Source organism: Lolium rigidum, chromosome 1 (genome assembly GCF_022539505.1).
Source record: "Lolium rigidum isolate FL_2022 chromosome 1, APGP_CSIRO_Lrig_0.1, whole genome shotgun sequence".
NCBI classification, from domain to species: domain Eukaryota; kingdom Viridiplantae; phylum Streptophyta; class Magnoliopsida; order Poales; family Poaceae; genus Lolium; species Lolium rigidum.
This window is the reverse complement of record NC_061508.1, coordinates 358,298,589-358,321,087: the sequence shown is the minus strand read 5'-3', so window position 1 is coordinate 358,321,087 and position 22,499 is coordinate 358,298,589. Positions and strand designations below refer to the sequence as shown.

General features: G+C 50.3%; 1 long non-coding RNA gene across 3 annotated transcripts; it reads left to right on the top strand.

Annotated features, from left to right (window-relative positions):
* Window positions 1–8,252: 8,252 nt before the first annotated feature.
* LOC124702632 lies at window positions 8,253–10,485 on the top strand. Of its 3 annotated transcripts, XR_007002567.1 has the most exons (5): window positions 8,253–9,422; window positions 9,522–9,593; window positions 9,711–9,870; window positions 10,039–10,224; window positions 10,303–10,485. It is a non-coding gene; the product is annotated as an uncharacterized LOC124702632 (long non-coding RNA). The 3 variants fall into 3 exon arrangements; XR_007002565.1 differs by having other exon boundaries at window positions 9,522–9,870; XR_007002566.1 differs by lacking the exon at window positions 8,253–9,422 and having other exon boundaries at window positions 9,500–9,870.
* Window positions 10,486–22,499: the final 12,014 nt, after the last annotated feature.

Below are 22,499 nucleotides of genomic sequence, written 5' to 3'. Positions count from 1 at the left end.
AGCAAGTGGATCGAGGCTAAGCCGTTGAGAAAAGCCGATGGTGCTACGGCACTAAAATTCGTCCGCAGCCTCGTGATGAGATTCGGCATCCCGCACAAGCATAATTACGTATAATGGCACAAACTTCGCTCAAGGAGAGTTGAGGGATTATTGTGAAACAATGGGGATACGGCTGGACCTTGCATCTGTGGCTCACCCACAGTCCAATGGTCAGGTTGAAAGGGCTAACGGCCTAATATTATCAGGAATTAAACCACGCCTTGAAGAACCGCTGCGACGAGCAGCCGGAGCTTGGGCTGATGAGTTGGAAGCTGTTTTGTGGAGTTTACGAACCACCCCTAACAGATCAACAGGGTTTACCCCATTTTTCCTGGTATACGGATCCGAAGCCGTGCTTCCCTCCGACATCATCCACGATTCACCGCGAGTTTCCGCCTACAATGAAGAAACAACTCGATGAGGCCGCACAGCTATCTCGTGGACCCGATCGAGGAAGCTCGGAACCTAGCTGACCAGCGATCCGCCATCTACCAGCCAGGCTCCGACGCTATCACAGCTCGTCGAGTTCGGAAACGCTCCTTCATGGCAGGAGACCCGGTCCTCCGCCTTCGACAGTGAAAGACCATAAGCTGCAATCTCCATGGGAAGGACCCTTCGTCGTTAGCAAAGTGCTTCACAACGGATCGTACTACCTTGTCGATTTCCGCGAGCCGAGGGATAGACCTGCTAATTGGCACCGGAAACGCAAGCGTGAGGATCCGGATGACATCTACGATGAAACAGATCGCCCTTGGAATATCGCACAGCTACGTCCTTTCTACACTTAGCATATTTTCTCCGAGTTACAAAACTCTGTAATAGTTATACATGATCAATGAAATAAAGCTTATGGTTCACTCTTTGAGTCTTTTACCTCCTTTACTTGTTCATTTTTAGATCGTGTATGTTTTCCGACTAAAACCGCAGAGCTGGATTTTTCCGCCTAGGCGTGTATAAAAGTTGTGATTTTCAAAAATCGTCCTTTAGGACGTAAGCTTAAGTTTTCTCGATTAAGTTGTTGTCTCGTTGCGAACTCGTGGATTCCTAGTAGCGATTTCCGGCACCTATGCTTGGGGGCTTGTTTCCGCGGTTATTGACGGATTGCCATTGGGCTTCGTCGCCGCTGGCGAGCGTTTCCGGCTAAGGTTTTCCGGCTCGTGGAAGGTCAAGCGGGCAAGCCGGAAAATAACGAAGTCAGCACTTGCTTTCCGACATAAAACGAAACATGCACATAACATTAAACGGATAGCAGGATAAGTGTTTCCGCCCCATGCATAATCGTTTCGTTCCTAGCTACTTAAGAATTTAAGTCTTATTACAAACCCACTCGGGGCCAAAATGATGCAACTTGTTTCATTGTTTCAAACAGGAACTCTACTCGGAGTCCTCCTCTTCGGATTGCCGGTAGGTGGAGCCGTCGTCGCCGTCACCGCATCCGGCTTCGGAGTCGTCACCGCAGTTTCCTCCGAATGCTCGCCGCTTGACCCGGATCCTTCCCCGTAATACTCCGGCTCACCCGCTTCTTCCTCCGCATCGGAAAATCCTTCGGGCAGATCGTGCTTGTTATACCGTAACGAGTGATCCACTCGCCTGACAAACAGCTGCTCATAGCCTTCGGTTTCCGCGAGGAGGGCGCCCATGTCGGAATCCCTGGGGGCTCCGCGTGCAACATCCGCCAGGTTGAGCGAGGGGAAGTGAGCCTTGCAGGTGGCCAAGACTAGGGAGGCGACTCCGCGTGCTGAAGACTTCTGCCAGTCCTTGATGAAATCCGGCACCGGCCGCATAAGTTTGGTCATCGTATCGATGACTGTGGTTTTGGCCTTCTTCAGAGACAGAGCCGTGGCGATTCCGCGACAGGCTTCAAATAACGCGTCAATTGATTTCCGCGCTTCGTCGTATGCTTCCGTCCTCTTGAGGTTTGACTCGTTTGACCACTCAAAGCCAAGGCTTGCTGTGGAGAGAGTTCAGTTCCGTTAGAGAGAAAAACATACAAGATGGTCGGAGCAACGACACGGAAAAATGCTTACGGAAGATAAGTTTGTCAATGGTCTCCGCCTCCTCCTCAAGAACTCTGTTCTTGGATATCAGGGAGATCACACGGCCTTGGCTTTTCTCCAGTTTGTCAATCAGTTCCGCCTTGTCTCGGGCATGCTTCTCGGAGAGCTCTTTCCTCGCCTTAGCCTCCTTACTAGAGGATTCTTGAAGGAAGGTTTTGAGGGACTCGTTCTCCGCCTCAAGCACCTTGACTTTGGCGGAAAGCTCATCAAACGAGGCGTGCTTGGCAGATTCTTCTGAAGGCAGAGAGTTGCACATATTATGCATCCTGAACAACTATGTCAGCACAAAAAGTGAAGACCCGGATCTCGTACCTTGAAGGCGGGTCTCAAGCAGCTGGATAGCCTTTTGGCTGTTTTCCGCATTCTGGCGCAGCCCCTCGATCTCCGTGATTTGCTCTAGCACGTGAATGCGCAGATCTTCGTGCAATTTCCGCGTGGTCTGCGAAGCAGCAAGGAGTTAGCCGGATATTTAAAATCTTGGGGGCTAGCGAGGAATTCAGTTTTTTGAGGTATAAAAATTTCAAATTTCCGTCTAAGGTACATTCTGGGAAAGCATCGGCTAATACATGTTACACGGAACTATATCACCCAATGCTTGGGGGCTAGTATTACCTGCCGCACTTCCTTGTGCTTGGCGAAAAATTCCTTCAGGCTGTCCTCCAGCTCGGCAAGATAACCCACCTCCTCGTCCGGTTTTCCCCATACCTTGTTCAGCATGGCGGAAACTTCCGCGTGACGTTGTGCAAGGGTAAGCTTTTGGAGGGACGGAGTTGGTTGGAGGTTGACTCGGGTCGCGTTGGTAACTTGGAGGAGCTTAGCCTTTTGCTCCTGCTCTTCTTCGCAGGTCCCGCGAAAGCGGAGCTTGGCTGATCTGGCGGAGGAATGGGTGAGGAGGTCCCCTTGGCGGAGTCGCCATGATGAGCGGGATCTTCAGGAAGGTCATCAATGTTGATGATATCCTTTGGATCCGGCTTGGAGGCGGAGGAAGCCTTGGGCGGAACTTCAACCTCAGGAGTAATAGGAAAAGAAGCCGGAGATGGCCTGGCTCTCTTCTTGAGGACCCTTGGGGCCTTGGGGGCTGGCTTCCGGAGCTTCAGGAAAAACATAAAAGTATAAGAGCGAGCGTTAAACCAGAACTTGGGTCTCGGAAGTAGACGTTTACCCGGAAGGTTTGAAGAAATGCTGGATGGCAGGCTGCCCCTTGTTGCTGGTATTAATCAGCGAGAGGCGCTTCTTTTCCGCCTCCAATTTCCGGGTAGCCGCGATGCTGAGCACGTCGCGGGCGCGTTTCGCATGGGGGCTGGACGGAGCTGGCTTCTTCCTCTTAGCGGGGCGGGAAGCCTCGGGAGCTTCCGCCTCCGATGCGGCTTCCGGATCTGCGTTGCCGGTAGATGGGACTCGGAGGAGAGTTCCGAGTTCATTTTCCTCAAGCGCCTCGAGCTAATGCAAAGTTAAACACTTAGACAAAAAAGTTTGAAGAAAAACAATAAGCCAAAGTCAAGGCGACGTACCGCGGTTCCGGATCCATTCATGTGGATATCTTTGTTGCATACGTGAACACGGAGTTCACGTGGGACTTTGATGAGGATCCGGATTCTCTTGTTGATGGCGTCGGCGGAGAGATTGTCTTTGGTGGCGCGCATCGGATCATCGCGCCCTGTGTATTCAAACATCAGGTGGTCCCTGTGTTGGAGCGGCTGGATCCGCTTGGTGAACCAGAGAGGGTTAAATCCTTCCCCGTCAGCCCCTCCTCCGTAAGCTTGCGGATCCGCCCGACGCGCGCGGGTCGGCTCGAGGCGAGTCGGAGAAGTGGGGGCACTGTGTCCACGCCGGAGTTTCACTGGCGGGGCTGTTCTTGAATGTTGGAAGTGTCCTGTCGCCCGCCGGGTCGGAGACGTCCTTCAGGTAGAAGAAGCCTCCGGACCAATACCGCACGGATTCGTGACGGTCGGTATGGGGGTAGACGCGGCCGGGGCGGAGGATGAAAGTGATGGATCCGCAAGTCGCCAGCTCGGAGGTCTGGCGGATCTTCTCCTTCTTGACAGTAAAGAAATATTGGAACAGAGGAAGCTCTGGAGTTACCCGGAGGTGGCCTTCGCAGAGAGCGACGTGGTTGCTGATGGCGAGCACACTGTTCGGAGATATATTGTGAGGTTGGAGCCCATATGTCTTCGAATCTCCCGGAAGAAGTCCGAAGGCGGAAATGAAAATCCGCGCTCCACCAGTGCCTTCGTCAGCACCATCTCGTCGTCCCTCGGAGCCGGAGCTAGTTCATTTGGAACTGACCTCCAGCTTCCGGGTTGCAGAAAGCCCTCCGCCTCGAGGTTCTTCAGCTCCATCTCGGTGGTGGTACAAGGCCACCATTTTCCTTTAGCGTCGGAGTCTCGCTTCCGAGCTTTTGATTTCTTGGCAGCCTCTTCCGCCTGCTGCTTCGTCTGGCCTGCCTCGGAGGTTTTCTCCGGGTGAGCGGAGGTCCCCTCAGCTTCCTTGCCGGAATCCTTTGAAGGATCCAGCCTGACTGGGGCGAAGGGAGGAGGGGCGGAGGAGATTGGGGTCGCCATGATTGGTTCTGAGGTCGGAGGCGGAGTCGTTGAAGACATCTGAAGAGAAAGGTTTGGCGGAAATTTTCTTTAGTCGGATCCCACATCGTCTTCCCCAAGTTCACCCCTACCAACTACGGCGCGAAAGTGAAGCTCGAAGACTTACCGTAATGGCGTTGCGGTGGTCGAGCGCCGGCGACGAGTTTTCCGCGCGTGGCTCGCCGGAGTTAAGAACACGAAGAACACCGCGGTGGTGGGTTCGCTCCGGTGATGCTCCGAGACTTTCCGGAGGTTCCGGCACGGCGGAGGAGGAGCTCACGGCGGCGCTCGGCGGAGAGGTGAGAAGGGGGGTGAATGAGGGGTAAAGGGGTCGACGGCTGATATTTATAGGCCGAGGGGATAAGATTCGTGTTCCGCATCCTGTGGTCGGAACGCAAGCGTCGCGCCGTTGGATGCGTGACGCGTGTCCCAAACCCTAGCAGTAAAAATGGCTAGAGATAAGTTACCGCATGAATCGCGCGAAAATGGCGCCAGAATTGGCGGAACCGTTTGAGTCTTTTAAAGATTCCGGGTAATCGCGTGAAGATAAAAAGCTCTCATTCGCCAGCAGCGAGCTAACCCGGAAACGTGTCTAGTACCGTCGATGGATGAAGTCCCGCAGGATGGGAGCATTTTCCGACTAAAAGTTGGGAAAAGAAGAAAATGCGAAGTTGGAGCTCTTCAAGTTTCTCCGCGTTACCAACGTTTGCCGGAGATCATATTGGACCCGCATGGTGGAAACTGCAGGCGAAACTCGGAGAACTCTGGGGGCTACTGTTGTGGGTATACTTCATGGGTGTACCATCGACAATGCCTAGATCCGGCAAGCCCGGGTGGCCCACAGATGGTGATGAGGCGTGTGGCCCATCGGGCGGCCCAGCTTGCTCGTTGATCATGAAGGAAGAAGTCCGGCCCAGGATCGGTAAGCCGGATCCGTACCGACGTTAGGAGTAACCCGGATCCATGGAGGCCCATGAGGAACCCGGATCCAAGTACGACGTATATGGAAGGCGGATCCGTGACGTGCACGGCAAGATATTGTACCGTAGTTAGGCTATCCGTAATCCGGCTAGGACTCTCCATGTAAACCCTAGATCCGTGCGCCTTTATAAGCCGGATCCCGGGAGCCCTAGAGGCACAACCACAACTCATTGTAACAACGCGAAAGCGCCCGGATAATTCCGGACAAGCGGCAGTAGGCCCCGTCATCGTGCAGGTGATCCGAAGCTAGGTAACTCGCGTACCACCGTCCCGTGAGCACTCCGCCCTATGGCCCCTACTTCTTCTCCCCCTCGTGAGGATCCCTCCTCCGAGGTACCGTCGATTAGGCAACGACACCAGCCCAGTGTGGTTGTTCTTTCCTGCAGAGCCGAGGCCCCTTCTCGCATTGTAGACACCGCCAACGACTCAAAGTAGGTTATTTGTTGTATAGATTGACGGCGCCGACATCCTCAGCGGCTTCATACGCTATGGCCACGGCTACGAACCCCCCGTCGACGAGTATGAAGAAGAGGCCGAGGAGGACGAAGATGATGCAGAGGAGGCCGAGGAGGAGCTGATCGACGCTGACACCGACGTGACCGTATGTTGGCTAAAACTTTATATTCGAAAACCAGTCGAATTTCTATGCATGTTTTTATGAATTTTTATTCAAATGATCTATCGGGGCCACCGATTTAGGGAGCGCCGGTGTGAGAGCAGCCCCAAAATGGAGGATGTTGTGCCGGTATCCCCGTACGACTGTGCCGAAGCCACTATCAGCGCCTATTTGAAGGGCACTGGTGGAGACACTCTAAGATGGCGTTCAAATAAGTAGCTACATCATATTTAAGCCATTGGCGACTGCAACTAAGTAGCTATTTTATTTTTAATCCATCTGCAGAAAATGATTGCTCCAAGAGTTAGTAGAATAATTCGCCACTAAATATTGTCACGGTTTTAGACGACACAATATTATGGTGAAAATACATCAAAACGAATAACTTTACACGGCGAGGTTTACATTTTTTTTCCCGAGAATACGAGGACTACATGCAGGTGGAGCACTGTTTTTTTTACAACGCGTACGTATACATCAGAACTAATCGAACACTGTCATGGGCCAAGACGCTATTTGGGCCCCCGATAGCCTAGCCAGGTCAGGGTGGTCGTTGTTTCCTACAGAACCGAGGCCCCTTCTTCGTCTTCTCCCTCTCGTCTCCCTGGCTCTCAGCCAAGAACAGCTTCCAGATCGATCTCACCGAGGCCGCCACGGCGGTGGGTGCGTGCCTGCGAAAACTCCTGCCACCTCGCCATACTCTCCTCCTCGCCGTCGCTTCGCTGCTGCTTCCTTCGGCGGCGGCGTCCGGCGCGCCGGCCACGATGCAGCCGGCGCTGCTCCGTCGGCGACGACGCCCTCGTCGGTTGCGCATCGAGGCACGTCGCCGTACTCCGCCCCACGCTTGCGAGACTTGAGGATAGAAGCGGGAGCCGCGGCGGAGCGGGAGAGGCGGCGGACGCTTGAGGTGAGTTGGACTGAACCTGGGGCGAACTGAATAGTCCCACATCGCTAGTTCGCTGCGATTCGCACCGCTATATAAACGTCCTTCTCGCCGAGGGTATCAGTCCAAGTAGCATAGGGATAGAGTAGTGTAGGTGTGTATAGGGTTAGGGTTAGGGCGCGGGTAGAGGGGGGAGCTATGCACGGGCGGCGCGGGAATAGGGGGGACCTATGCCCCAGGCGACGGTGGGGGGCAGGGGTAGGGGGGGAGGGTATGCCCGGCGGGACGGCCGGGGGCAGGTAGGGGGAGGAGACTCGACACAGGGGGCGGCTACAGGGGGGAGCTATGCCTCTCAGAACTATGGCCATAAAGGGGGGTTTGGGGGGTTCAAATTCATTACTTCTCTAATAATATATAAAATATAATTCTACTTGTAATGAAATCCTTTTTTTCTTCCTTCTGAGAAATTACATTTCCCACTGAACTTAGTTTGAAAAGAAAATCCAGAGAAAAGTGTTGTGATTAACAAGTAGATGGAACAACAGGTCTGATCATGACTATGTTATTTGACCAGATTATTTCATATTCTCTTGATGTTATATATGGCTTCAACAGTAGTAGGATTTTTTGTAAAAATGTGAGCAGCAAATACTCTTATAGAACTCGGTTTTGCATTTTTGTAGCTCCTGATGAAATTAGTGTGAGAAGAAAATCCATTGACAGGATAAAACATTAATTAGAGCAGCAACAAAATGTGAGAAAGGTTCTGGTGAGCACTCATGACCCAATTTGTTTTGACACCAGCGGTGTCATGCCTAGGTGTGCATCATTATATATTAGAGAAAACCGCTGAGAAGGCGGGAGCATACAGGGTTGTAGCAAAGCTACGAAAAAACTGAAAGAAAGTAAAAGAAAGAACTATACAGGGGCTACAGGCAGCTAGCTTTGTTAGGCCTGCAGGTGCTGTGGCAAGCTATCATCGGGAGGCCTGGTATGGAGAGGCAACCGGCGCAGTGCCCTAGCACCTGCAAGAAGCCACAGCTTAGCTTCTGCCAAAATGGAAAGAACTAGATCATGCCGCCTAGGGGCGACATTGTTGAAGACGACATCATTGCGCGTCTTCCAAAGCCTCCACATGGTGAGGATCAGGATTGATTTGGCTCCGCTTTGGGTGTCGGGGGAAGCATTGGCCACCGCTGTTTCAAACCAGGAGTTGAAGTCATCGTCGCGACATGGGATGCAGGTTGTAATGTTCAGCTGGGAGCAGACGTCAAACCAAATTTGCTGTGAGAAAGAGCACTGGATCATTAGATGAGCAATGGATTCAGACTCTTGGTCACAAAGGGCACATGTGTCGTCAGTGGACAGGCCATGGCGCATACGTCGCTCGGAGTCCAGCAGCGGTCAAGAGAGGCGAGCCAGGCAAACACTTTGCATCTGAGAGGCGCCCAACATTTCCAGACGGACTCATGATGCGGATGCTTTGTCATGCCCTCGAAAAGGGCTGAGTATGCAGATTTGGCTGTGTACTTCCCTGAAGTGGAGAAGTTCCAGGAGAAGGAATCCTCGGTTTCATGTTGAGTAGATAGCAGTTCAGCCAGGTCTAGGAACTGATCAAGAGCATCGGCAGAGAGCGCACCGGATATGTCGTTGACCCAAGCATTTTGGGGAAGGGCAGAGGCTACCTTTCTACTGCGGACAGCCCACCGGTTGACTGCAGCAACGATGTCGGGAGCAAGGTCACTAATGCTTTGTCCCTCAATCCAACGATCAGACCAAAAGAGGACATTGGTACCATTTCCTAGATGAACTTTGGTAGCAGCGTGGACGAGGGCGTCGACGTGTTTGTTTGTTTTGATAGGAAAGTTCCTCCAGGGCTTCGAAGCGTCAGTTCGCTTGAGCCACGACCATCTGGCTCTGAGTGCCCAGCCCATGCGTTTGATGTCCAGCACGCCGAGACCACCAAACTCGGTGGGGCGGCAAACCTCGTTCCAAGCAACAGCACAACTGCCACCGCCGTTATCTCGACCTGAAGCCCAGAAGAACGACCTCTGACATTTGATAATGACTTCTTTGATGGGTTTGGGGACACCAGTAGCAAGCAGGATGTGAATGGGTGTTGCGACGAGGACAGATTTGATGAGCACCAGGCGATCACCTTTGGATAGGAGCCCAGCGCGCCATCCAGAAAGCTTGTCATGCAGGCTGTCAATTAAGGGCTGTAAATCATGCACACGCAGCTTCCAGATTGACAGAGGGACTCCCAGGTTTTGCGCCATTTCTGACTTTTTTTTTTTCCATTTCATCATCGTCTCAGAAAGTGCGGGGATGTAGCCAACTTAATTCGTTTGTAATTCGTTGAGCAGGTTCACGTGTGGAGTAATTTGCCGACAGACTCAGTTATAGTGAAGCGGGAGTATTACTAGCTTGGATGAAAGGTTTGTCAGTCTGCATTATTTATGGAGCAGGGCTCATCCCGGCTCAACATCTTGCCATCATCACCTGTTGCTGCGTCTCAGCCGTTGAACTGATCCGATGACTTCCTTGATTTCAAGCTTGCATGCTGATGCACCAGAAGAGAATATTAATGGGAAGCATGAACCTGTGGTTGCTAACCCGTCAAAAGAGTCGACCCATTCACCAAAGCCCCTGCTCATCCCACTTATGTCAGTTCTATGAAGAAGCCCCTTGGTGCAAACAAGATTGGTGACAAAGGTAATAGTTTTAGATCAAACGGGCTATTATTGTTTCTAAATTTAGATGGCTTCAAGTCTCTTCGGGTGTATGTACAACTGTAGGTCCAAGGTTCTAAAAATATCATAGTACCATGGGCTAACCTTTTCCATTTTTTCCATTTTGTATGACTCTACAACTCCTAAAAAGTGGCCCATCCCATTCTTGCTTTGAATATGTTGAGAATGAGGAATCAACTTATGCAAAAACTGGTGGAGCTCACATAAGTACATGACTGGTCATGTAAAAGCACTGAAAACCTCAAATTTCTTTCAAGGGTATGGAATGGATAATGGGTTCCAAAGAAAAACAAGCACGGCAGCCTCAAAGGCTCAGGTAAAATCTGTGTTAGGTCTGCTACAGTATATCTAGTTCTATTAGTATCATTTTGACACTGAGTACAAAATCTTGCAGATAGAGGAGTCAGATGAAGCAAGGAAACAATGCTCTAATGCGAAAAGAATTTCATCATCACAATTTTTCTGTAATACAGACAAACAGAGAGCAGAAAGAGGCCAAACAATCTCTTCAAAAGTTCTCGGTGCGTAATAGTGTAATATTCCCTCCTTTTGCAAATAAGTGTCAGAAATAGTCTAATATTCCCTTCGGAGGCTATGCGAGCCTCGATAAGGGGGGTGGGCCATGGGCGGAACTATGCCTCTCAGAACAGTGGCCTTAATGTGGGGTTTGGGGGGTGGCGGGAGGGTTCAAATCAAGTTTATCTTTCCAAGTAATACAAATTGATAAAAATAAATAAATAAAATAAATTGTTCTTCTCCTCCAATGAAATCCTTTTTTTCTTCGGAAAAGACTATGAACGTTCATTTTTTTTCTGCCCACTAAAATTAATTTTAAAAGAAAATCAAGAAAAAAATGCATTGCATAGGACAATGCTTTGTGGCCAGCAATGGATTGTATGCAATATTGATTACCTATTCTTGTGTTAGAGCACGTGGGAAGAAAACCACGAAAGAGTCAGAGGATAAGTAGATGTGATGTTATGTCATTCCTTCTTGTTAGCGATGTTATCTACTAGCTCGGGTCTCTTGCATTATAATTTTATTGTGTAAACTTTATGATTAGGTTAGTTGACCAGATTATTTCATATTCTTTGTATGTTATGGCTTCAACATTAGTAGGTATTTTTGTAAAATATGAGCAGGAATCATAATAGTCAGTACTACTCAGTTTTTAATTTTGGTAGATGGTACTAATGATATTAGTGTTAAAAGGAAATCCATAGACAACAAAGAACAATTGGACAGACAAGAAAAGCTGATAAAGGTTCTTGTGAGCGCTACAAGTTCTCAGTAGCCAATTTGTTCAGGAGGGCCATGTCGGTTATGTGTTGATGTTTGTACTATGCCGGTTTTGTATGTTTGTGACCACTACAAAGTACACGAGTATGAAGTACTTCTAGTATACTAGAAAGAGAACACTTAAAAATAAAATAATTTGGATCTTCGCATATGAAATCCATCTTTTTTTTTTCTCATATTTGGTTAGAGCAAGAAATACAATGCGCTATATGTAATGTTGATTACCTGTTCTTCTAGCTGATAAGAAAATAAGAAAGAATAAGAAAATACATCATCTTGTTTCTTCTAGCTGATAAAGACCTTGTTTCTTACAAGAAACTTCATGGCTATGTGCCTTATTCCTTCATGTCATATGCGTTATATGTAATGTTGATTACCTGTTCTTCTAGTATGCGAGAAGAAAGCTAAAAAAGAATAAGAAAATACATCATCTTGTTTCTTCTAGCTGATAAAGACCTTGTTTCTTACAAGAAACTTCATGGCTATGTGCCTTATTCCTTCATGTCATATGGCTTCAACCTTAGTAGGTATAGTAGTAAATATATGCGCAGAACTTAAACCATCACATTTTCAGCACATGTTTTGTTTATCGCTTCAGATCTCTCATGTGAACTGTAACCCTGATCCGTTGGTGGTTTTGGTATTCCACATTGCTTTTTGTAATGTTTACAGATGTGAGATTTATTGATATTTATTACCTTAATAGATTTCAATTTTTTAAAATTGTACATCCACGGATGTTAAACTATGAACTCCATGAAAATAATTGGTCGATGATGGAATAAATGACATAACATTAAAAAGTTTCCTTAATATTGTTGAGATTCCTTTCTTCTTGGTAGAAGTATGAGTTCATCAATGTTTATGCTGCATTACTTGCCGTTGACATTGAACATGCATAGTTCTCTAGAATAATTTTAGGACCTTAGAGCAACCAGCAACGTAAGCATTGCGGTAAATTTGGGTATCTAAAAGTTATTTGCAGCCTACTCTAAATTTTGTTACACAGTTTGACAGGCCTTGCACTTATGCAGAGTGTGTGCAAAGTCAGACGCTCTAAAATTTGGTCTCTATTTTTTCTGGATTTCTCATTTCACTGAACGCCTCATGGGTGCTGGAATTGATAAGGATGGACGGCTTGACAGGCGTGTTCGGTGGCGACAGAACAACGGATGCACCACTCCACATAGTGGCGCTGACTTCTTCTTCCTCGAGATGGAGGTGTCAGGGCATCTCCAACCGGGCGACCCATCCCGCGCCCGCGCGTCCGGATGGGTCCAGCCGGACAAAAACCCGGCCCAGCGCGCGGACCCATCCCTAAAACGGATGCCCGCGGCGTCCGGAACGACGCAAACCCGGCCCAAATCTTGGCCGGGTTTGCGTGGCCGCGGACGCGAAAGGCTGGTCGCTCGCGTCCGCCCGCTGTCCGCCCCTGGCCCGCGTGTCATAGGCATAAATAATATGTTTCATTAAATAGAACTCATTACAATTTTTTTTAGCTACTACTTCTATCCTATACGTACGGGGCCGGCGGCCTCGCCGGCGACTCCTCGCCGGCTCGCCGTCGGGGCCGTGGATTTCACTCGACGCGGGCGGCTCGTACGCGTGAGGATTCCACTCCGGCTTCCTACGGGCCGGGTGGCGCGTCGGCGGCGGCGCGGGCGTCGGCGGCGGCGCGGGCGGCTTCGCGGGCCTCGGCAGCTTGGACGGAGGGCATCATCCTCCTCCTTTCCGCCGGCGCAGCTCGGGCGCGCTCGCGCTCCGCCTCCCGAGGCGGAACCATCCGCTTCCCGCATAGCTCAAGCTCCCGCAGGGCGGCGCGTTCCACGGCGGTGCGCGCCTCCGAGCGGACGCGGCCGGCTTCCGGGCCTCGTGGTTGCCCCGCCGCCGGCGCATGCGCTCTTGCCGGCCGCGCTCCGCCGACGCAGCTTCCTCCCGGCGCGCCGCTCGGGCGACGGCATCCGGATGAGGTCACGGGCTGCTCGCATAGCGAGCAGCCTCGTTCTTCCGGCCGAGGAGGTCGCCTAGCGGCGGCGGCCGGCCCGCCGGATGCCCTCGTGCTCCTTCGTCACGCGCGTGAGGTCGGCGAGACGCTCCTCGATGGCGGCGTTGATGTTCGCCGGCCGCGAGGTCCTCCGCGGCGACGGGCTCCTCCGCGGCGTCCGCCCCTCCTCCACGGCCGCGTACCGGCCGTCCGGGGTCTCGTGCCGGCCCTCCGCGGCCGCTTCCCCCATCTCCGCGTCACCGGCCTTCTTTGCCGCCGCCTCGGCGCCGACGCGGAGCGCCTCGTCGTCGGCGACCCACCGCGAGTCCGCGCGCTCCTCCTCGTCCGTCCGCGGGAACCCGGCCCGGGCGGCGAGGAGAGCTTGGCCCATGTGGACCGAAGGGTGCGCGGCATGGCGCCGGAGAAGGTGGAGGGGAAGAGAACGGTGATGCGGTGCGGGTGAGACCGCCGCCGTCTTTATAGACGGCGGTCCGGCGGGAAACTTGGGCGCGAGCGCGCGCCAATGGCGTTCGCGCGCGCGGGAACCTTGGTGCGCGCGGGATCTTTCCCGCGCGTTCCACCTCCCGCCATGGCTGTCCCGTCGAGGCCCGCCATGGCGCGGCGCCGCGCAGCGAAGACGAACCACGTGGCGTCTCTTTGGGTCGCCGCGTTGGGCGCCGCGTGCGACCCAAACGGACACGCGGACGCGTGGCGCTGTCCGCGTGTCCGGGCGGGCACGCAAACGGCCCAAAACGGACGGCCCAGCACGTCCGTTTGGGTCGCCCGGTTGGAGATGCCCTCACGCTTTGGCTTTGGAGCTCGTGCGATGCCTCCACACGCGGCAGTAGTGGGCAGAGGAGCGACAGAGTCACCAGATGCAGCCTCCCTTCTCGTCCTCTTCCGCACTAGGGATGACGTGAAGGCCACGACAGAGGTGAGACGGCATTGTGACGCCAGCAGCTCACCGTGGGTACCTGCCGGTGTAGGGATTCTAGGGAATCAGACCCTAGGCCCTCTAGGCTGTTGTAGTCTTGTAGATGCAAAATTTGCTTAATCAAACCTTGTTAACAAATAAATTGATGCCAAACTATGCTTGCCCGATGATGAAATGTGCATTACCTGCATAATACTACAGACGTGAGGTAGAAAATTATCAAACTATGGATATCACAACAGTGCTAAATGTTCCCTATTTTCTGTGGCCTGACATAAGAATATGTACTGTCCAGAGTGGCTCATTTCCTATCTTGCATGAAGAGTCTTGGGATGTCCAAGCTCGTAAATATGCTTGTCTACATATATTTGCAAACATACGTGATCACAAATGAAGAGAGTAATTTCCCATTATGCATGTTAACAATGCTAAAGTCCCCTTGATTGGAAATATGCATACATGTTTTAGTTATTAGTCCAACTAGTTTTGTTATGCCAGAAAGGTGAAGAACAATACAAGCCCATGAAACTGCAGGTAGCAATGGACTCTTAATTAGCTAGTAACATTTACATTACTATGCAAATATTGTACTACTTATTTTTCTTCGATTAAAATAACTTTATGTTTCACCTACCTACCGTTATATTCATCGTGTGCTCACCTACTCCTATTTCGAAGGCAAAGGGAGGAAATATGTATTTACTTGTGCACATTTCTTCTCACCTATATTGCTGGATAGGGTTAAATGAGAGCACGATGCAAGCATTTTTTTTCCTATATTGCACGGAGAGAGAAACGAAGAAAGTGTACAAATGTTGGGGATGAGTGGCACCAGGAAGTAGTCTCTTTGGGTGTGTTCGCAATCCGTGGCAACATCCCAAGTGAAGCGGCACTGGTTGTGGAGGAACAACTCCACCTTGCTGCTACAATGTGGACATCACAAATATTGAAGGAATCAATTCGACGTGTTGAGCTAGATATATCTCTAGGAGCGTAAGCTAGATAGAGAGGGGTTGTCACGAGTTTAGTCCAAAACTCCTAACACACAAGATATTGTTCAAGATCTAAGATAAGAACACAAGGTTCCATTTATTTGATAGATAGTGGGTACATAGTCCGATTACATATGTAGAGGTTCGATCTCTATTTATAGGATGCATGAGCTTGAGAGGCAGCGATATGAAGGCCGAGCTACACATAGCTCAATATCTCAGTCGTTCGTCTTTGCTATTAGATTCTCGTTGGGATGTTACAGCTGACATTTCCACTCAATACGGTTGTTGGTGATAACTGGCCGTTGTATTGAGCATCGTGTGCGGAAGTCAGTGTACATGGTGCCCCCAACCGAGATTAAATGTTTCAAATGAACCGAAACTAGAGGGTAACCGTGACCCATGCCCGTCCTCGCTGCTTGAACTGGGACTAATACTCATATTAGTCCTGGTTCGTAATGCGACCGAGACTAAAGATCCCAAGGGTTTCGGACGACAGCCCTATTTTATACTAGTGTGTATTAAACTTTAGGTCTCTAAAACTGGTTTACTGGCTACTCTAAGCAGTTTTGCTGGCTCTGCTAACAATGTGCAAAGTTCGAGGCCGTATACACGTGTGGGCGCTGACATCGCTAAGGATGGAAAGCTCTAGAGCCGTATTCGGCGGAGGGTAGTGAATGAGGTTCTAAATTTCCTCCTCTAAACTTCTTTAAGGCTAGAATAAGTCATGCACTAGACTTCTTTTATGTACTTGCCCTCCAAATTCGTAGTTTTAAGAGTACGGGTGGATTTTGGGCATTTGATAGAGTCACTTAGACAAGATTGTCACCTGGGTGGCTTATCACTTGATGAAATCAAACGATCCAGTATGGTCTCTACATTTTAGGACTACTGCACACGCTTTTAGACCATTGTACAAGAAAAATTTATTCCATTAATTAAACCTTGTTAACAAACCATTGATGCCATTGAGAATGGATTTTGTACACACACGCATTGATTTGGGTGTTTCCGTCACTGTTGATTTATTTCTCGAGATTCTCTCTCGCCATGATAGGTGAAAAAGTATCTCTATTTATCCTCTTTTTTTCTCCAAATCTTAATACACGTAGAAAGTATTTCTTCAAATTATGCTTGTCCTAATGGTAAATGTGCAAAACCTGTATAAAACTACATATGTGAGGTAGAAAGCTATCAACCTATGGATATTACATGAAGACTCCGAGGATGCCCATGAAGACTCCGAGGATTCCCATGCCACTAAACATGTTACTTCCACCATTTTAATGAATAAGGCGCACGCGGTTTTCAAGATTATATATCTTGATTTTGTTACATTAAATTGGTACCGTTAGATTTGTACCGAAAAACACTTTCTAGTGATGCCATTTTTCTATAAAATAATCATCATATACTTGGACTGGACTAATTCCTGGTCCAAGTTAAATCTCGAAAAACATGTTCGCCTTACTCATAGGAACAGAGGTAGTATGACAGAAGAATATATTGTCTACATTCACAGACATACATGGTTCCTAAATGGAGATATTAATTTCCATTAAGCATGTTATCAATGCTAAATTTTCCTTGATTTGAAATTTGCACACATATTTTAGTTATTAGTCCAAGTAGTGTTGTTTAGGCAAGAAAGGGTGAAGAACAACACGAGCCCTTGAAACTGCTTGTAGCACTTGACTCTTCATTATTTACTAACATTGGTTTACTATGAGAGTATTTTACTAGTACTTATTTTTCTTCAGTTACGTATAACTTTATGTTTCACCTACCTACTCTCAAATTCATTGTTTGCTCACCTACTAGTCTACTACTATTTGAAATGAAAAGGGATACAATATGCCTATATATGTAGCTGGATAGGGTGAGATGAGATCACAATGCAATTTTTTTTACATCTAGATAGAAACATAAAGCCAAGCAAACATTTTTCCTAGATTGCGTGAAAAGAGAGACGAAATAACTTGTACAAATATTGGGAATGAGGGGCACCAGGAAATAGTATCTTTGTGTGTGCTTGAAATCCCTGGGAACCTCAATGAGTCGCAGTATCCATGATCAAGCTTGTACAGGAGTCAGCTAGCTTTCTCGCATTTTGTTCGATACATTCTTGTCATGTCTTCGTTGGAGACTATGTAGAATACTTCATGTCCTTGGGTGGTCGGTGCCATGAAGAACGAGCTTGGTGCAACTCTGGCTCATATGTGGATCCTTCCCTATCTGGCTATCTCACACTCCAATGTATACAATAGCCATCCCAGTTACTTGTCTCTAAATGCTGATTTGATTCTACTGGAATACTACACCCTCTTGTGCTTGTTTACCGTCAGAAGGTCATATTGTGAGGATTTCTTTCCTGTCAGAAGATTCTACTATGTGGTAGTCATTTGGATCAGGATAGACGGTCAGTTACCATCATTGATCTTCCCCTTTTCGGTGAAACGCCCTCGCGTCGTCCCCTCCAGGCGACGCAGGGGGCGAACCCTAGCCTCCCCAGCGCCGCCACCCCCTCCCCTCCCTCCCCGCCTCGTCGCCCCTGGAGGCCGCCGCCGGCAAAGGCCGTGCTGCGCCCGTGATGGGGGTGGCGGGGATCTGGTCTCGTGGCCCTCCTCGCTGCAGGATGGAGGTCAGCGCAGCGCGGGGGCCCCTCGCTGCTCCTCCACGTCGTCTCCAGTGGCCCAGGCCTGCTGCGGGCTCCTGGTGCAGCTCCGGCGCCGCCCCGTCGTGGTGACGGGCTCCGGCATCGTCTCTGGACGGAATCGACCGTAGACGCCGACCCCTGCAGATCTGGCGCCGTCCTCCCGTCGTGGTGGTGGGTGTCGGGCCTGGATTTGCTTGGGATAAGCTTCTGGCTGAGGCTGCTGGTCCCGGCGTTGGTGGAGTCAGGCTGGCGGCACGGTTGGGTCCGTGTCGCCTCAGGCACAGTTGGGGTTGTGTCTTGGCAGCCGGGGCAGGGGCTCCGGGCAGTCGTGCGACGCCGCTCCAGGGGTGGGTGGCGCTTGCTGATGCTTGCTGGTTGCCAGCCGCGGTCGCGCGCGGGTGATGCGGTGGTGGCGGTGTTAGCATCCAGCTCTTGTCGCCGCCTCGCCATATGCTTGGCGGGGCGCTGTGCTTCGCCATGGACGGCAGGGGCTGCTCCGAGGCGGCATGGACGGGTTGTACACGCTATGGTTGTTGCGGGCAATTCTGGCGGTGCGCGGCTGGTGTCGGCGTTGAGCTTGGCGTAGTTGACCCGGGGTCTAGGTCATTGCGTCCCCTGGGCTGGCAAGACTGGTTGCAGTGTTGTCGGCGGTGCCACTGTTTCCCAATCTGCGGTCTCATGGTGGTGGCCGACCTCGGGTTCGGGGTGGACATCGGCGAAAGCTGTGCAAGGCCTTGGCCGCTCGGGTGACGATGACGTTCTCGGCACCGTGTACCTTCTTGGAGGCGTCACCAAATGTCCATCCTTTTTCGTAGTTGGATCACGTCCCCATGCTTAACTTGCGCGCTTCTCCGATGTCGCAAAGTTCTCTTCTTTGGCTTTAGGCACACCCTCTCCACCTTCTTTGTGCTTGTCGCCGCCATTGTCTCCGTGGCTTCATATACACGGTGTTCGGTCTGGTTTGGGCGGCCTCCTAGATACCCAGGGGTGGTTTCCTAGGCCGGCGTCATGCCTCAGGCGATGCCGGTGGTTTCTTCCTTACGCCGTGGGAGCTATGTGTCGTAGGATAAGTGTCAAGGCTGCGTCTTGAGGGGTGGTGGTTGGGCTAGGGCGAAAGCCCGGCAAGGCCTCGGCCGGTGCGGGTGACGGCGACGCCCTTGGGCGCCGCTCTCCTCCTTGGAGGCATCTCCATCAAGCCCTCCCTCTTTAGTATCTCAAGACAGGAAGATAACCACGCTCTGACGGTCATGGGTGCGCTTTGCAAGCATGGGAAATCTGTTAGTTCAGGGCAGTTCTCGGCGCCGTGCCCTTGCAACAGAAGACGACGCTTCCATCGACGGAATCAAGCTCTCTGCCTAGTTAGCTAGTGTTTTGTAGCTTGTTTCTCTTCTTCTTCTTTGTTGCTCCTTTTGGTGTATCGTAAGCTAGTAACCCCAGCATTTCGCTGTTTTTCTTATCTGTTGTTGCTACCGTTGTACGCCTGGCCGGTTGATGGCTTTGTTAATTTAAAGTCGGGCTTTCGAGCCTTATGTTTAAAAAAACACCATCATTGTAAGCTAACCTGCAAGGAGGTGCATGGCATCTTGTGAGCCCATAACTCGCACTGTCATTTGAGAGTCAGCAACATTCCACGCCACCGGGTGACGAGATGGTGATGGTCATCTTCAACATGGCACCACTCTCTTCACGATGTTGCCAAACACCTTGTGCCACCAGTATGAAGCGGCCCTGTTGACACGATTTAAAATTCTCATCGGTAACAGATAATTATCTTCACAGGTGGAATGCTGTTATTTTGAGGGCTCATTGGCAAACCAAGTCAAAAATAGTTTGGTTGAAGGCCCATGAACGTAACCGCTGCAGATGCGCAAATCACATCAGTAAGAAGCTATTCCCCTTTTCATTGTTCGAACGCCATTCGCAATCTCGCATATAGAAGTTCTGAAATGCAAAACCAGTAAATCACAGATGCAGTACACCGGTTCACAGCCAACAAGTTCAGAAATGCAGTACATCAAAGTCTATGGAATGCTCGCTTCTCTGGTGTGACATCCACGGCGGCCCCAGGACGATTGGATCCATTCTAAGGTAAGGAGAGCTCATCGACCCCGTAACTCAAACATGGGATATCCCCAGCTGGTTGGGAAGGCTTAGGATGCAAAGATCATCCTGCAAATTCCAATGTGTGAACAGCACGAGGATTTGCATTTTGACACAGAGGGTTTGTTTTCGGCCCGCTCGGCCTACCGTGTTCACCTGCATCTGATCAACCAGCAAGTGTCGGCATTGGCGAGGGGCGAGTCATCTGCTGTTTTTTCATGGCGGCAAAGGCATTTGGGAAATACATATTGTCCGGCCATGGTCCATCACTTTTTGTGGCGTGTTTGTCGCAACAGCCACCCAGTTCAGTCAGAAACTGAAGAACAGTCTGCCTCCTATGGTCTAACAGAAACAAGGCAAATCAGGCAGAACGTCGGTTCACAGCTGATGAGTTTCAGCACCAGCTGGGCGACCACAAAGAATTCTTCAGTTCAGTCCAAAGAGCAAAGACCCCTCCTCCACAGCAGCAAGTTGAGAGATAGAAGCCACCTCCGGTCGAGTTTGCCATGATAAGTTTTGATGCCTCTTTCGTACCAGAAACCAGCGCTGGAGGACGGGGCTGCTCTAGATATCGTGTTCGGACACTTTCGGACCAAGTCATTTCGCGACGGACTACCTCAGCCTGCAGCGGGCCGTCTCCTCCAACTCACACGGTAAACATAATCCAACTCACATGATCGTGCATGCGGAGTAATTGGTCGTGTCTGCCATTGGGCTGGGCAATGGAAAGGTCGACAGCAACAAATTCTAGCGCTAACCATATCTACTATACTAAAGATGACCAACTTTCTTTCTTGTAAGAATTTTGAAAGAGGATAAAAATTAACTGCATGCTTCTATAGGCTTTAACTTTTGTGTGTGCACTATCTGGGTGCCTTAAGAATTTGAATGAGGCTCAGATTTCTTGTGCTTCCGACACGTGAACAGTTTTCTGGTGCTCTCTTACTCACTACTTGCCTGGTAGGATGTCTGGGTGTATTTATCGTGTGGCTGTATCTCTAAGATGGGCCATAATGTTGGACTGTCAAAGCGGCGATGGTTATCTAGATGCCCACGCGTGCGGGCGATTTACACAAAAATAACCCTTTTCTGAAACTATAGCACAGACTGACCCTCCGGGCAAACTATTTCACCCATCTAACCCTTTTGTGTGGCGCCTCTCATGTGTGGCGCCTGTGAGGCCGGTGCCATTGACGCTGAGGTGTGCTCGAGTCTGACGTGGCTGGATGTGTGGCGCCGCTCTCGCCGGCACCACACTTTGAAAGTGTGGCGCCCGTGGCAAGGGCGCCACACATCCACTTATGTTTGCCCGCGCGAGCCCGCCCCAGCCCGACCCAGCCATTTCCTTCTCTGTTTCTTCCTCCCTCAGCTCAAGGCGGCCGGCTCTCTCTCTCTCTCCCCCCCTCAAATCTCTACTCAAATCTATTGAATTTCATCAGATCTGCCCGTGGGGATTGTTCCCAACCCGTTCCTTGAGGTAATCTCCTCCGTTCCCCCTTTTTTCATCCATTGATTTTGTGTATTTGGTTGAATCTACATGTGAAACCCTAGATGTGGATTTGGTTGATTTGATGGTTGAGATGGATTTGGTTGGATGCTAGGTTTGTTGAGGTAGGAGAAATGGTAGTGTGCTAGTTTGTATGGGTAGATTATGTTGATTATGGTAACTAATGAACACATGTGTGTATGTGTTGTTGCCATTATGCTAGGGGGATGGAAAGAATTGTCCATGTTCATCATGTGGACAAGGATGCTTTCTTGAAGGGAAACATAGAGCCGGACCCGAAAGAGGTTGACTTGGTGTTTGACCTTAGCCCTAGCTTTGCGGAGGTGGTAGCACAAGTGAGGGTTGAGTTGAATTGGAATGAGCCAAATGATGGTGTTGAGCTAGAGGGAAGGCATAATGTGGGGTTTGGAATGCACACCCGTTGGAAGACAATGCGGATCAACTCGGAGCACCGTTGGTCCGTGTACAAGGAGACGGTGGCCGGGTCACAAGACAAGGCTTTGGAGTTGTTTCCAACCAAGACGGTTGATGCTCGTATCGAGCTTGACCTCAACCGGCCCTCCTCCCCCGTTCAAGAGAGGAGTCCACCGCCCATGAGCCAAGAAGAAGCCACCCAATCTCCCATTGTCCAATCTCCCATTGCCCAACAACCTCCGTTGGACAATGAGTATGACGAGCATGACGATGGTGATGATGGTTTCGAGATGAATGACAACAATGTCGGTGACTTGGATAAATATTGGACGCAAGAGGAGATGGACCACTCCATTCCTTATTCCCGATGCTATGCGTCGGACTCGGATGATGATGGACCCGAAGAGGAAGTTGACGAGGATGGCTTGACGGCTAAGGAAGCCGAAAGAGCCGAGATTTTCAAGAAGGTAACCGGACGGGACATTCGGGTACCGTTGTTTCGTGATGTTAGTCTTGCGGATGGAGCCGTGGTTGATGGTGGCAAAAGTTCACTTCTTGGAGCTAGGCCAATTTCCAAGAGAGATGCGGATGGTACGACGACTATGATCCCTAAAGGGCTCACGTTTGATACCTTCTTGGAATTGAAGATATGGTTGAAGGAGTTCTCGATTAAGCATCATCGCCCTTACATCGTTCATCACTCGG